Source organism: Dasypus novemcinctus, chromosome 21, assembly GCF_030445035.2.
Source record: "Dasypus novemcinctus isolate mDasNov1 chromosome 21, mDasNov1.1.hap2, whole genome shotgun sequence".
Lineage (NCBI taxonomy): Eukaryota > Metazoa > Chordata > Mammalia > Cingulata > Dasypodidae > Dasypus > Dasypus novemcinctus.
The window spans coordinates 75,213,648-75,225,934 of record NC_080693.1 but is presented as its reverse complement, the minus strand read 5'-3'; the positions used below and the strand labels follow the sequence as shown (position 1 = coordinate 75,225,934).

At 36.1% G+C, this 12,287-nt stretch overlaps 1 long non-coding RNA gene across 1 annotated transcript in view; it reads left to right on the top strand.

The window, feature by feature from the left end:
- The first annotated feature begins 369 nt into the window (after positions 1-369).
- Positions 370-12,287, top strand: part of LOC139437269 (uncharacterized) — an 83,042-nt gene continuing 71,124 nt past the window's right edge. Inside the window, exon 1 of the long non-coding RNA XR_011647006.1 lies at positions 370-633. This is a non-coding gene — a long non-coding RNA (uncharacterized lncRNA). The remainder of the gene's footprint in view (positions 634-12,287) is intronic.

The window sequence follows — 12,287 nt, the reverse complement described above, 5'->3', positions numbered from 1 at the left end:
ATATTTGCTGAGCACTAATTCAACCCCTTCTGTTAAAAACTATATTGTATCATAGAAAGTTTCAAAAATTTCAGCTATGTCCACACATGGTACCAAACATCCATAAATAATTTAAAAATTACTTATTGCTCTATATCCAACCCTCCAAAACATAGAGGCTTAAAATAGTAATTATTTATTAATGTTTGCAAAGCCACGGATCTGCTGGATGGTTTTTTCTGTGTGGGCTGGTTCAGGTGTGACTGGGTGATCTAGGATAACTTCACTAGCCCGTTGCTGTTCCACTCAAAACCAGTGGAGGGGGTAGGCGTAACTGCATCACATGGCTCTTGTCTTCTAGCAGGTTAGCCAAGACTCAGTCACATGGACGTAGTTGTAGTCTTCCCAAACGCCAAGGGGCGAGCACTTTCCAAGTCTCTGCTTGCATCGATTTTGCTCCTGTCACGTTGGCTAAATCCATTATTACAGTGACTTTTGCACACCAGCTACCGCAGGTATTCAGATTTGCAATCGTTTTTCATTTTAAAAACTATTTCATTTACAGGTTTTTTCGAAGTTCTGACTGCAGATTCTTTCTCCTGGCGTGAAGCTGTGAAACATTCCAAATATGAACAACATTCTTAGAAGTCTCAGGTAAGACTTTGGTTCTTAACTCTAATTAATAGCATATTCTACCAATGTGGAAACATTAGTTTAACAATATGAAATCTTCTCACAACAGGATTTTTTCTTTCTTTTCATTTTCTTACCTTTCTTTCTTATTTTTTGAAGAAATATCATAAACTGTTAATATTTTATGAAAAGGAATTCCCAGAATTTATATTCATAGCAAGTTTAGGAAATTTTCAATTTGTATCTGTAGTTCCCAAAGAGAATCAAGTAGAGCAACATTTACTAAACCTAAAAAGAAATAGTTCTTCCTGAATTGTCTAATTAAGAATGCCTGCACTGGGAACAGACAGACCCAAATATCTCCAGCATGAAAATCTCTTGTATTTTATTTCACTTACAAATTGTAACAAACATCTTGAAAACAAATATCGTTCAGAGAAATCTGATAAAACAAAAAGTATTTTATTTCAAGTATATCAAATAAATCTTGTAAAATTTAAGTGGTTTCCTGAGCAAGAAGAGTATGGTAAATGCCAAAGATTATTTTTCTAGACATTTCCTCAAAGAACAAAATTCCAACGACTTGAAAGGTTTTTGTATTGTTTACTTTTAAGCTACTAACTCAAATATTATTTATGGCAAATCTTTTCCTTCAGAGTTCTTTTAAGGTGTATCAAGAATGTATTATGTTAGCATAATTGGAGATGTTAAAATTCACACCATGTGCTAAAGTACAATTTCATTGTGTGCACAACACACAAATACACACACAACACAAATACATATACACCCACAAACACACACACACACACGCTTTGATCTAAAGATTAATGGATTAGTTGTGGATGTTGTTTATTTTACCAGAAATACCTTAAGTCTCCATTTAATTTTGTGCTAAATATTAGGATTTCTGAGTGTTGTGACTAAATGCCCAAGATTGCTTTCTTAAAAAAGAAAGAACACTTATAGACATTCATGAATTTGTACTTATTAATATGCACAATTTTGAGAAAAAATGTTTTCTTTCAATTTGTTTTGAGTTAATGGTTGAATCCTCAGTGCCCCTTTTTTCTTGAAGAGCATTAGCTTGGGTTTGAATACTGGTTCCAATATTTCTAGTAGAGTGGCTTTAGGGAAATATTTTAATATCTTTGAACTTCTATTTCCTTATACATGCAATAGAGATAAAAATAATCATCTCAAATGGTTTTCCAAATTACTATTTTAAAATATTAAAAATAGTAATACAGCTCAATTATTATATTTTACTGAAATACTTAAAAGAATGAAGTCAGTTTTATCTATATACATGCATACATGATTTCAAATTATGTATGAAAAAATATGTGTAAAAACCGTATACTCAGTTGGGACCATTTTAAGCTTCAGATATTTGTAGTTAGATATAAATCCAGGAAAAGAGATTCCAGAATCACTTCCTTATGGGTAAAATCTGTAATTGAGAAATTAAATGCTAGAAACATAGTCTATTTTTTCCTGAGTCTAATTTTATAAATCAATTAATTACAAATCAAAGGGTTTAATTAATTGGTATATAAATTAGATGCCCTACTGTGAGTATTCATATAAGTTCAATATTTTGTTTGGAGAGGGAGTCAAGATAAACACATCTACTTCTCTCCACAGTCTCTGCCATTTCCTAAGGATTCAGTGCCATTACTTTCTCCCCCAAATTTCCAACAACCTCATAATTATTGTATCTTTCCATTTCACCCTTGCCTCAATTAATTCAACCATTAGTTCTCTACTGTGCAGGCAGAATCATTTTATTTTAAACCTAAATCAGACCTTACCATTCCCTAGTTAAAATTCTTCAATGTCTTTTCACTGCTCTTAGAATAAAGAAAAAAAGAAGGAACCAAGCCGTGCATGTTCTGATGCATACCAAACTCTTGATTTGTATGCTGTATTGAGGCCAAGATCCTTGGCTCTGGGGACAGACTCCCATAATTTATATTCCAGCTCTGCCAGTTATTAGTTGGGAGCGATACCTTGTGTGAGGGAATTAACCTTTCTGAGTCTGGGTTTCTTCATATATAAAATTGGGCTAATGATTGTAGGTACCTCTTTAGAGGAATAAATAAAGTGGCACATTTAAAGTGTTTAGACCAAATGTTTATGCTCATTAATATAATTGTCTCCTACTACTTTCTCCCTCATCCTTTGCCCCTCAGCCTCGCTGCCTTTGGGCAGTTTCTGACACATGCCATTCCCTCCGTCTGCGATGCCCTTCCCTCACATTCTCCACTCACACTGAATTGGTAGCATTTGGCTTGAGCATTTCTTCCCTGCAGAAGCTGTCACACTTGGCCCCACCTATCTGTTCTCTATCTCACTCACCAGAACAGTCACCTGCTCTGTTGTATCATCACAGGAATAATGTCTGGTTCGCCTGATAGAATGTCAGCTCCTGGAGGGCAGGGACTGAACCGTTTGTGGGTACCATTGTATCTCTAACATCCGGCCCTGTGCTCAAAAATATTTGTTGAATTAATTAATTAATTAATTAAAATAAAGTGAATATCATAACGAATGCATATGATAAAATGGCCTTCAGCTTAGCAACTTCCAGAAAATTCAAGTAGATAGAAAAAGGTGCAAATTATACCTGTATGTTTTCTCTCCTGCCCTTTATGTGATGATGGTGATGATGATGATGATGATATCCCACTCTGAAATATGCCTGGCACATGGTAAGCACTAAATATGTTTCATTAACTTTGATTAACTCATTAATTCTTACTGGATAAACTTGTCTTGATTAGAAACTGTATAAGACTGAGTAACTACAGCCCATATAAAAATATTAATGAGCTAGATTAATATGTTACTGGATTATTTTTTAAAATGTCACCTTGTCTAGAAATTTGGGGGTTGGTCTTGGGAAAAAAACTATAATTTTAAGGTAGGAACTCACCCTTCTGGGGCAGAGAACATCTATTTCTTTAGATCATAGAATGAACAAATAAATGTTCAGGTCAATTCCAAGTCCTGAAAATGCCCCCATATTATACCTCATTTTCCGTCTCCCTGACTTCAGTACCTTTAGTGGCCACTCTCTCTCCACATCAATGATATAATTTCTTCCATTGCTGGAATCACAATAAGTCTATAGTAGAATGACAGTCCATTCTAGTCTATATTTTATTCCCCAATCCTGAGGATTCTGGGATAGTGATGCCCACTCCACCTCTAATTGAGAGGGGGCTTTGATCCCATATGGCTGATGGATGGGACTCTCTTGCTTGCAGCTGTAGACTTTCTTGGTTCTTTGGTGTGGTGGTTGTCCATCCTCAGCTCCTTGTAGGCTGTCCTGGGTGAGTCCAATGAACTGGAGAGTAAGTGTTGCAGCTCGGTTGAGGCTCAGACCCCAGCTGGCTTACGGACAGCCCAGAGATTCAAGTCTCTTGGATGTACACCTACCAACACCAGCACCAACTATAGGTTCAAATAAAAGGGACAGAAGAGGCATGTGTGGAGAAGTCACATCTGAGTCCAACTCTGTCACAGGTACACAAACTCCAAAATAGGGCCCACTGGTAAAGCACCAAACTCTGAAGCTACCTACCATGACCATAGGACATGGGTGTCTCCAAACCCCCATTAAAATATTAGGGCAAGGTCAAACAGTAAATCAATGGCACAGCCAGTATGCAACTGGTCAAGCAGAATAGTCAATCTGAAAGTCTTGCCCTCACCCCATAACTAAGGTTCCCTTGACTTTCAGCTTTTTGCTCTTCTCATAGTTTTATTTGCTTGTAAGGACATCAGTCATATTGGATTAAGGCCTGTCCTCATTCAGTTTGGGCACATGTTAACTGCTAACATCTTCAAAGGTCTGATTTATGAATGAATTCACACCCACAGGACCAGGGCTTGGGATATGAACATGCCTTTTGTGGGGGGCATGAGTCAGTCCACCACAGTAGTTAAAAATGCCAAGGAAAGTGGTTTGTTCTGGCTTTAAAAAAATCACTGGATTTGAGCAATTTTTTATAAAAGAAAAATGATCAGGATATATACTACAGCTGTTTATTTTCTAGTTTTTTTACCTATTTCATACTAATATTTTCCTTTTTTTTTTTTAGTAGTATCCATGCTGTTGAGTTGTAGAGCGGGGTGGTGCTGAGGGAGAGCTAACGTAATTGACTAAGAAACTGGTTTGTACAATTAGAGACAAATCTACACTATCTTCATTACTCAAGAAATTTGGAAAAAGTATATTATATTCCATCAGAATTGCCTAGCTGAATAAGGACCTCTATTTACAACTTACTAGATATTTTGAAATCTATGTTTCTAACTTGACCTAAGTATTATAAAAGGAAGCCCTTCCTTACATGATCATTCTAGTCCTCATCCCATCCGACTGTTTTCTTTCAAATATATTATTGAGCAGGCACGGGTAAGAGATATGGGTCTATGGATAGAGGGGGGAAATCCTAATGAAACTAACAGAGCAGAAAGGTGAATCTGTTTAAAGGTAAATCTCATTGGTTTCTAATGGAATATAGACAGTTCTGAACCTTTATGTTAAGAATTTTTTACTGATACTCGAAAGTATAAAATAATCTGCCACTACCATAAAATGCTTGCTGTGGAGACCTATCTACAAATCAGATAGAGGGCAAAACATCCTAACTTTTCCATAATTTCCCCACACTTGAAAGAACCTCAGAGAGAATACTGGATGTGATTTAGCTTGTGCCCTTTTGGCTTTGTTTTAAAGACATTCATATAAGCCATGGGATGTGTTTGTTAGTTCTGAACTTAAAACATTGGCTTTTTTGAGATTCTGTTGCAATCATCCAACCAGTACCACTTAGAAACAGTCTTGGCTTTGAAGGCAAGAAAAAAACAATTGAATATAAAAGATGAGATCGGAGCCAAATCATCAAAAATAAATGTGAGGAAGTCATCTGAGGGTTATATGTGAACCTATAAATATTGTGCCTGTGTACAGTCTTAGGTTCCTAGGGTTTAAATAAAATAATAAACAGATGTTGGTGAAATATTTCTGCTCTTGAATTGGCATCCAAGGGAAAGATAAAAGGGAAGAAACAAACAAAAATAATATTAAGACTTGTACAAAGCAATCATTAGTATAAAAAAAAGAGCCTGTCTGAAAAAGAACATCTTGCAGCCAGTCTCAATTTTCCACTAAACACTTAAGGCAACAGTCAAACAAATAAAATAAACCCTCAAAAATAAATTAAAAGACTTTTCATTAAAAATTAAGACTGACTGCAAGACTATTGTTTAGGATCTAAGAGGAATTTCCATGACAATTCAAATCTGTGTTGCTACATTGAGAATCCTTAACAAATCTAGTCAAATAGCAAATCTGCAGGCATTGTCTTTCCCTTGTTTGAGGCATCTTCAGTTCTTGAAAAGTTATATTTTTCACAAAGCTTTATGTAGAGATGCCACCATAGCCAAAGAGTTTGTTATTTCAACCAAAAGAAAATGTGGTGGAGAAAATATTTTTCTTAGATGTGTTATTAATGCATGGAGTAGAAAGCTAAGAGTTTGACAAGTAGTTGTGTCCTACAGAAAGAGATATGTAAGTAACTGCAGTAAAAGGCTGCCCAATATTTACAGAGGACCTGCAGAAACATTTATCTGAATATACCCAGCAAGTTCCCCAGTTCTGCCATACCCAGTGGTGCTTAGATAAAAGATGGGAGATGAAAAAAATTAAAGGTAATATTCTATTCTGATTTGACCCCCTTCTGATGTAAGCTGAAATGTATTAAAAGATCAGAAGACAAGTTCTTTGACCAGTACATGCAGATGCTACTAAGCACCCCTACCAATTAAGCCAGGCAATCATTACTTGCTTCAGGGTCTTGATGCTTGTAGCAGAAGGGGAGTAATCGAAGAATGCCATCATAAGGAGTTCTGAACACTCCCAACTTCCAGTCTTGTGTCCATCCATCCATCCATCCATCCATCTATCCATCCATCCATCTGTCCATCAGTCCGTCCATCCATCATCAAAAATAACATAAGGAAAGGAGCAAATGACTTTCCATTGGAGTTGTCAGCATAAATCTGAACAAGAAAAGGAAGGCAAACCACATCCACCACCACTACCACCACTCATACACACATGCACATACACATGGATGCACACAAACACACAGTAAAGGAAAATATTTCATAGAAGTTAAAACAGATATAAAGAGAATCCTCAGAGCACAGGTAGGAGCTGTTCTTTGACTCAATAAGTGATGTAAAAATTGTAAGCCTAGAGAGAAAAAAAGTCTATGTTTATTTAACTTATATAGGTCTAGCTGTATCTTGACAGCAAACATAGTTTTGGGAAAATAGAGATAGCTAATTTGGCTTTATCATAGCCTTGGTAGGTTTTACTGAAGATAAATTGGGAAAAGTTTACTATTTCCTTCTCGTTCCCACCTTCCACTTTGAGTACAGCTTTTGCAGTTCAGTTCTTTTCCACTGCTTGTCTCCTCTCATTCACCACGTCCCTTGATAAAGAATCAAGATATTTTGGTCTTTACTATATATTGGTTGGAAAACACCAGCCTAAATTCACTATTCCTAGAAAGGATTCTGTTTCTATGTTTAACTCTTAATTTTCTGATTATCATTTAATTTTCCAGAAATTTGATACTAATAACAGAGTGTTTTGCAATTAGATGTAAAAATATGGTCCCTTCATCAATTCAAAATCTTACCTTTATGTATCCATCCTGTTTCTGAAAATTTACCTGCTTTTCTTACTCAAACAAATCACTAGGGACACATCCTATGCTCCTGGATGTTGTGGTCCTTACTACACAGAACCTCCTGTGACCAGCAAATATATTTCCTAAACTTAGCTCAGATGTCTCTCCCTACCCTCTACTCTGTTGTAAAGGATATCTTCCTTCTAGACCAAGTACTAAGGCCTCATCTTCTCGGCTTAGTAACAGTGGACTGCATGTACCCGCTTCTACTTCTCCACTTGACCACAGCAGTCAGGGCCTCTTTGATATTGAAACTATCTTTTGTGAATTTTGTTTCAGAAAATCTTGTCCTTATGGTCCCTAGGAATGAGATTAGATTTTCTTCCAAAGGAAATAATATCCTACTGATATAATTAAGTATGAATTTGGAAGATCACTGTAATGGTTTGGAGATGCCTGGATCCCAGAAAGATATATGCTTAAATCTAGTGCATTCCTGTGTGCGTGAACCCATTGTAAATAGGACCTTTTGTTGAGGTTACTTCACTTAAAGCGCTGCCCAGCCCAAACAGAATGGGTCTTAATCCTATTACTGAGTTCTATAATTAATAAGGGGAGTGGAAATTCAGATACAGAAAACTACAGGGAGTAGCCAGAAGCTGAAATTCAGTGGAACCCAGAAGAGAATGGAGAGGCCAAGAGAGGCCACCTTGTACCTTGCCAAGTGGCAGCAGAACTAAGGACCAAGTATCCCCAGCAGCCAGCCCCAGAAGGCCACAGTCTGGGAAGAATGCACCACCTTGGTGATACCTTGATTTGGGCATTTTCCCAGCCTCAAAACTGTGAGTAAATAAATTCCCATTGTTTAACCCAACCCATTTCATGATATTTACTAGATCAGTTCAGGAGACTAAAAGAATCACTTTGAAACATAGGGTAGAGAATGGATTGATAATGACCCAGGTTTGAAGTGCAGTTGATAGACAAGTGAGAAATCTTCATAGCCTAGAGAAATGTGGAGCAAGTGGAAATGGAGAACAGCCAAAAAAGTCTATTCACATTTAAGAAGTAAACTTATCAGGACTTCGTGAATAACCAGATAGGGAGGGTGAGAGAGAAGACTAAGTTGAAGCTTAGGAAAGGGGTTAAGGAGTTGGGGAACACAAAACTTGAAACAAGTTTATGAAAGATTACAACGAATTCAATTTTGAATATGTTAATTTTGAGGACGCTGAGCAACAGCCAAGCAAAAATAGTGTAAATCAGTATTAAGTTTCTTATGTAGTTTATTTGTAATAATTTTATTCCATAAAATGGCAATTCCTAGGAATTAATTTTCTCTATACTATTTAAAATATCTTAATAACCTGAATTACAATTTCTTAGTATAATATTAAATCTTTCAAAAGTAGCTATGAAATCTTTAGAAACTTAAAATGAACTTCCTTTCTGGATTATTATATTTTCAGGACTGCACCCTTTACTGCTGAATTTTGACTACAACTCTTTCCTCCCATCCACTTCACCTGTAATCTCATGACTCTTATACCTTATAAAGTGTTTTAATTTTATTTTAACTTCTGAGAAGCCTCTGTGAACATCTAAAACCAATGGACCATTCAGTTGGATGATACCAAATTGCATCTGTATTGGAAACTTCTCCACAGAATTTATACTGTTTATTTGAGTTCTCTACATTTCTTACCAAACACAGCAGGTTCCCATTCTTTGCGATTAAATAATGATCTAAATATTCCTGGTTCCTTTTTCTGACTTTATAAAATAGTTGGATTGTTTGTTATGGTTGAAAATTATTTCAGATTAAAAATTGTAACCCTAAAATAAATTTAGAGATTATTCATGGCATTAGAATACATATTGAAGCAACACCTCTTTTCTTTCTCAAATTCAGTGTTGTGGTTCCAATTTTTCTTAAACATACCATTACTTAATTGGTATAAAGTACTCTGGTGCAAAATAACTTTTATATTGCAATCTTCTTCAGAAATGTTAGTTGTTGTAGCAATTTAACATAATTATGAATTCCAAAAATAGATATTGGATTATGTTTGTAAACTGATCTGAACCTGAAACATGTTTAAGTTATGATTAGGGCTTTGATTGGGCCACGTCATTAGGGCATTACGGCACAGATGAAAAACATGGCAAAGGACAGAGTTGGGAGTTTTTGATTTTGGGGGTTTTGATGTTGGAGTTTGATGCTGAAGCCTTAAACTGGAGCCCCGGAAAATAAGCTCACAGAGGAAAGAGAAGCCAGCCCCAGGAGGAGAGGAACCCTGAGCTCAAGAAGAAGCAAGCCCTGGGAAGAGAGGAACCCTGAACCCAGAGAGAAGCAAGACCCTAGGAGGCAGGAAACCAGGAAGCCTGAACCCTCGCAGATGTTGGCAATCATCTTGCTCCAACCAGTGAAAACAGACTTTGATGAGGGAAGTAACTTATGCTTTATGGCCTGCTACCTGTAAGCTCCTACCCCAAACAAATACCCTTTATAAAAGTCAACCAATTTCTGGTATTTTGCATTAGCACCCCTTTGGCTGACTAATACAGTTGCTATATCAAATCAGCAAGATTCAAGTTGCTACAGATACCTAAAGTTATATGGTAAACAATATGAGGATCTTCCTTGAGATGATTAAAATACTCCATGTGAACCGAGCAGTTATACCAACAGGCATGCCACTTACAAACAAATTTTACATTAAAATGCCATGTATTTATTTATGTGTCTGGCTTACCCACATTAGCCACAGGAATTTCCATATGATCTCTTTATCCCAACATTTTTGTAAGGACCTATATTGGCATGCCATGGAAAACTATGTTTATAACCTTAAGATCAGAGCACTGCAAAGGAGGTTCTCCTTGATGTTAATCTCAACAGTTTAGGCAGCATGTTAATAGTCCAATTTCCTTTAATAAAGGCTCATGACCACATTAAACATCTGGATATGCAATTGGACGAGGAACTCCTCATCTGATATCAATGAGATATTGCTATTGCCTTCAAGATGTTCTCCACTTTACTTTATACTTAGTTTTTAATTCAGTTTTTTATGCCCTTCTTCATATAACCATTGCTCAAACTGGAACAGTTAATCATTGTCACCTGCAAAAAAACCCCCATTGATCTATATTCATGTCTTTGCTAGGTTATTCTGCCTATATAAAATATGTTCACTCATGTAAAAACTATTTACTGAGTCTCCCTATGTGCTGGGCAGTCAATGTCACTGCTTTCAAAAGAGTTTTGCCTTCTAGTAAAGAAAAGAGACAATAAGTAAAGAGACAAACAAACAAATAATAGAATATCAGTTGGAGAAATATGTTGAGAATTTAATAAAGAAGAGAAACACACATCACAGTGTGACTGTATTAGGGATAGGTTCTCTGAAAAAGTGACAATTCAGCAAAATACTGAATGTTGAGGAGCAAACCATGGTAAGAAATGAGGGATAAGCTTTCTAGGCTCAAAGAACAACATGTTGAATGCCCTTAAGTTAGAAACATACTTGAGGTAGTTGATTGTCAGCTAGGCCAGTGTGGCTAGAGCACAGTCATGGAAGGAAAGTGTGGGAGATCTTCACACATAGGGTCTTTTATTTATTTATTCATTCATTCATTCATTCCCCCTTGTTGTCTGCTTTCTGCACACTTAGGGTCTTTTTGGCCACACTAAGGAGTTCAGATTTTATTGCAAGTATAAAACAAAAGCTTTAGCAAGAGACTTAGAGAACCTGATTAATATTTTTAAAATTTACCCTACTTGCTGAGTGGAAAATACCGAGTTTGGGAACAAGAGTAAATATGGCAGTGGTCTAGACAGCAATGATGGTAACGTGAATTTAAGAAGGTAAAAAAAAAGTTGGTGAGAAGTGATTGGATTTAGGCTAGGTTTTGGGTGTAGAGTCTACAAAACTACTGATGTGTTAGATGTTGGAGTGACAAAAATAGAGCTAACAAGGATTATGCTTATTGCTTTGGCTTAAGAAACAAGATGAGTGAAAATGCCTATAACAGAGATGGAAAAGACTAGAGGAAGAATGGGATTTGTGGGTGAAAACCATTGTTCTGTTTTTAGCATATCTACAAGAGGTCAATTAAATATTATCTCATAAATAATTATTTCCATATTCAAAAAATTCTACTCCAGAAAGTATTATTTTAATTCATTAGATGAAATAAAAATCTCTCACCCTTTCTCTTTTTCTCTCTTAGTCTCCTTCCCAATCCCTAAATCAACTTATCTTCATTTTTCATTAAATTTCTAACTTGTCTTGTAGTTATTTTGTAATGGTTTTCTTGGCCTGTTGTTAATAAGTAGCTAATGACTGCAATTAATGAAAACCAGCCTGTACACAAAAAAGGATGAGAAGGAAAAGATGGGGGTCTTTATGAAAATAGAGATTTTGGATGCAGCTAGTTCTCAAGGAGGCCTAAAATCATACCCTAGAAGGCTATCATGAACTCTTCAGTTAACTGAAATTCTCTTGATGCAGTTGCTTCATTTTTTCATGGGTAAACTGGCTTGTTTCAGCTAATATTTCTACTGGGAAAGTGGAAAATGTTTGCTCACAGCTCCAAAGTTCACATATTTCAAACAGAAAGAAAATAAGTCTATTTCAATTTCAATTATAACTTCCTAGAGATGGATTTATTTTGTTCTATTCTGCATCAAGTGCTCCACTCCAAAGAATATTATAAATTCCTGAGGTGCATGTTTGCTGCATCTGGTTGAGTCCCCAAAGATTAGTAACTAATCAGTTTTATTTCTCTGTGAAAGTACAAATGAAAGAAAGAATGAATGAGTGAAAGGAACAAACACAACTGACTTCAGGTACATGTAGTCTTATCGGGGAGAAACATGGGAAACTCACTATACAAAAAGTAAATAAAGCCTGAAATTGTAAACCTTTGGACTTCCACTTAAATGGGAAGAAGTTT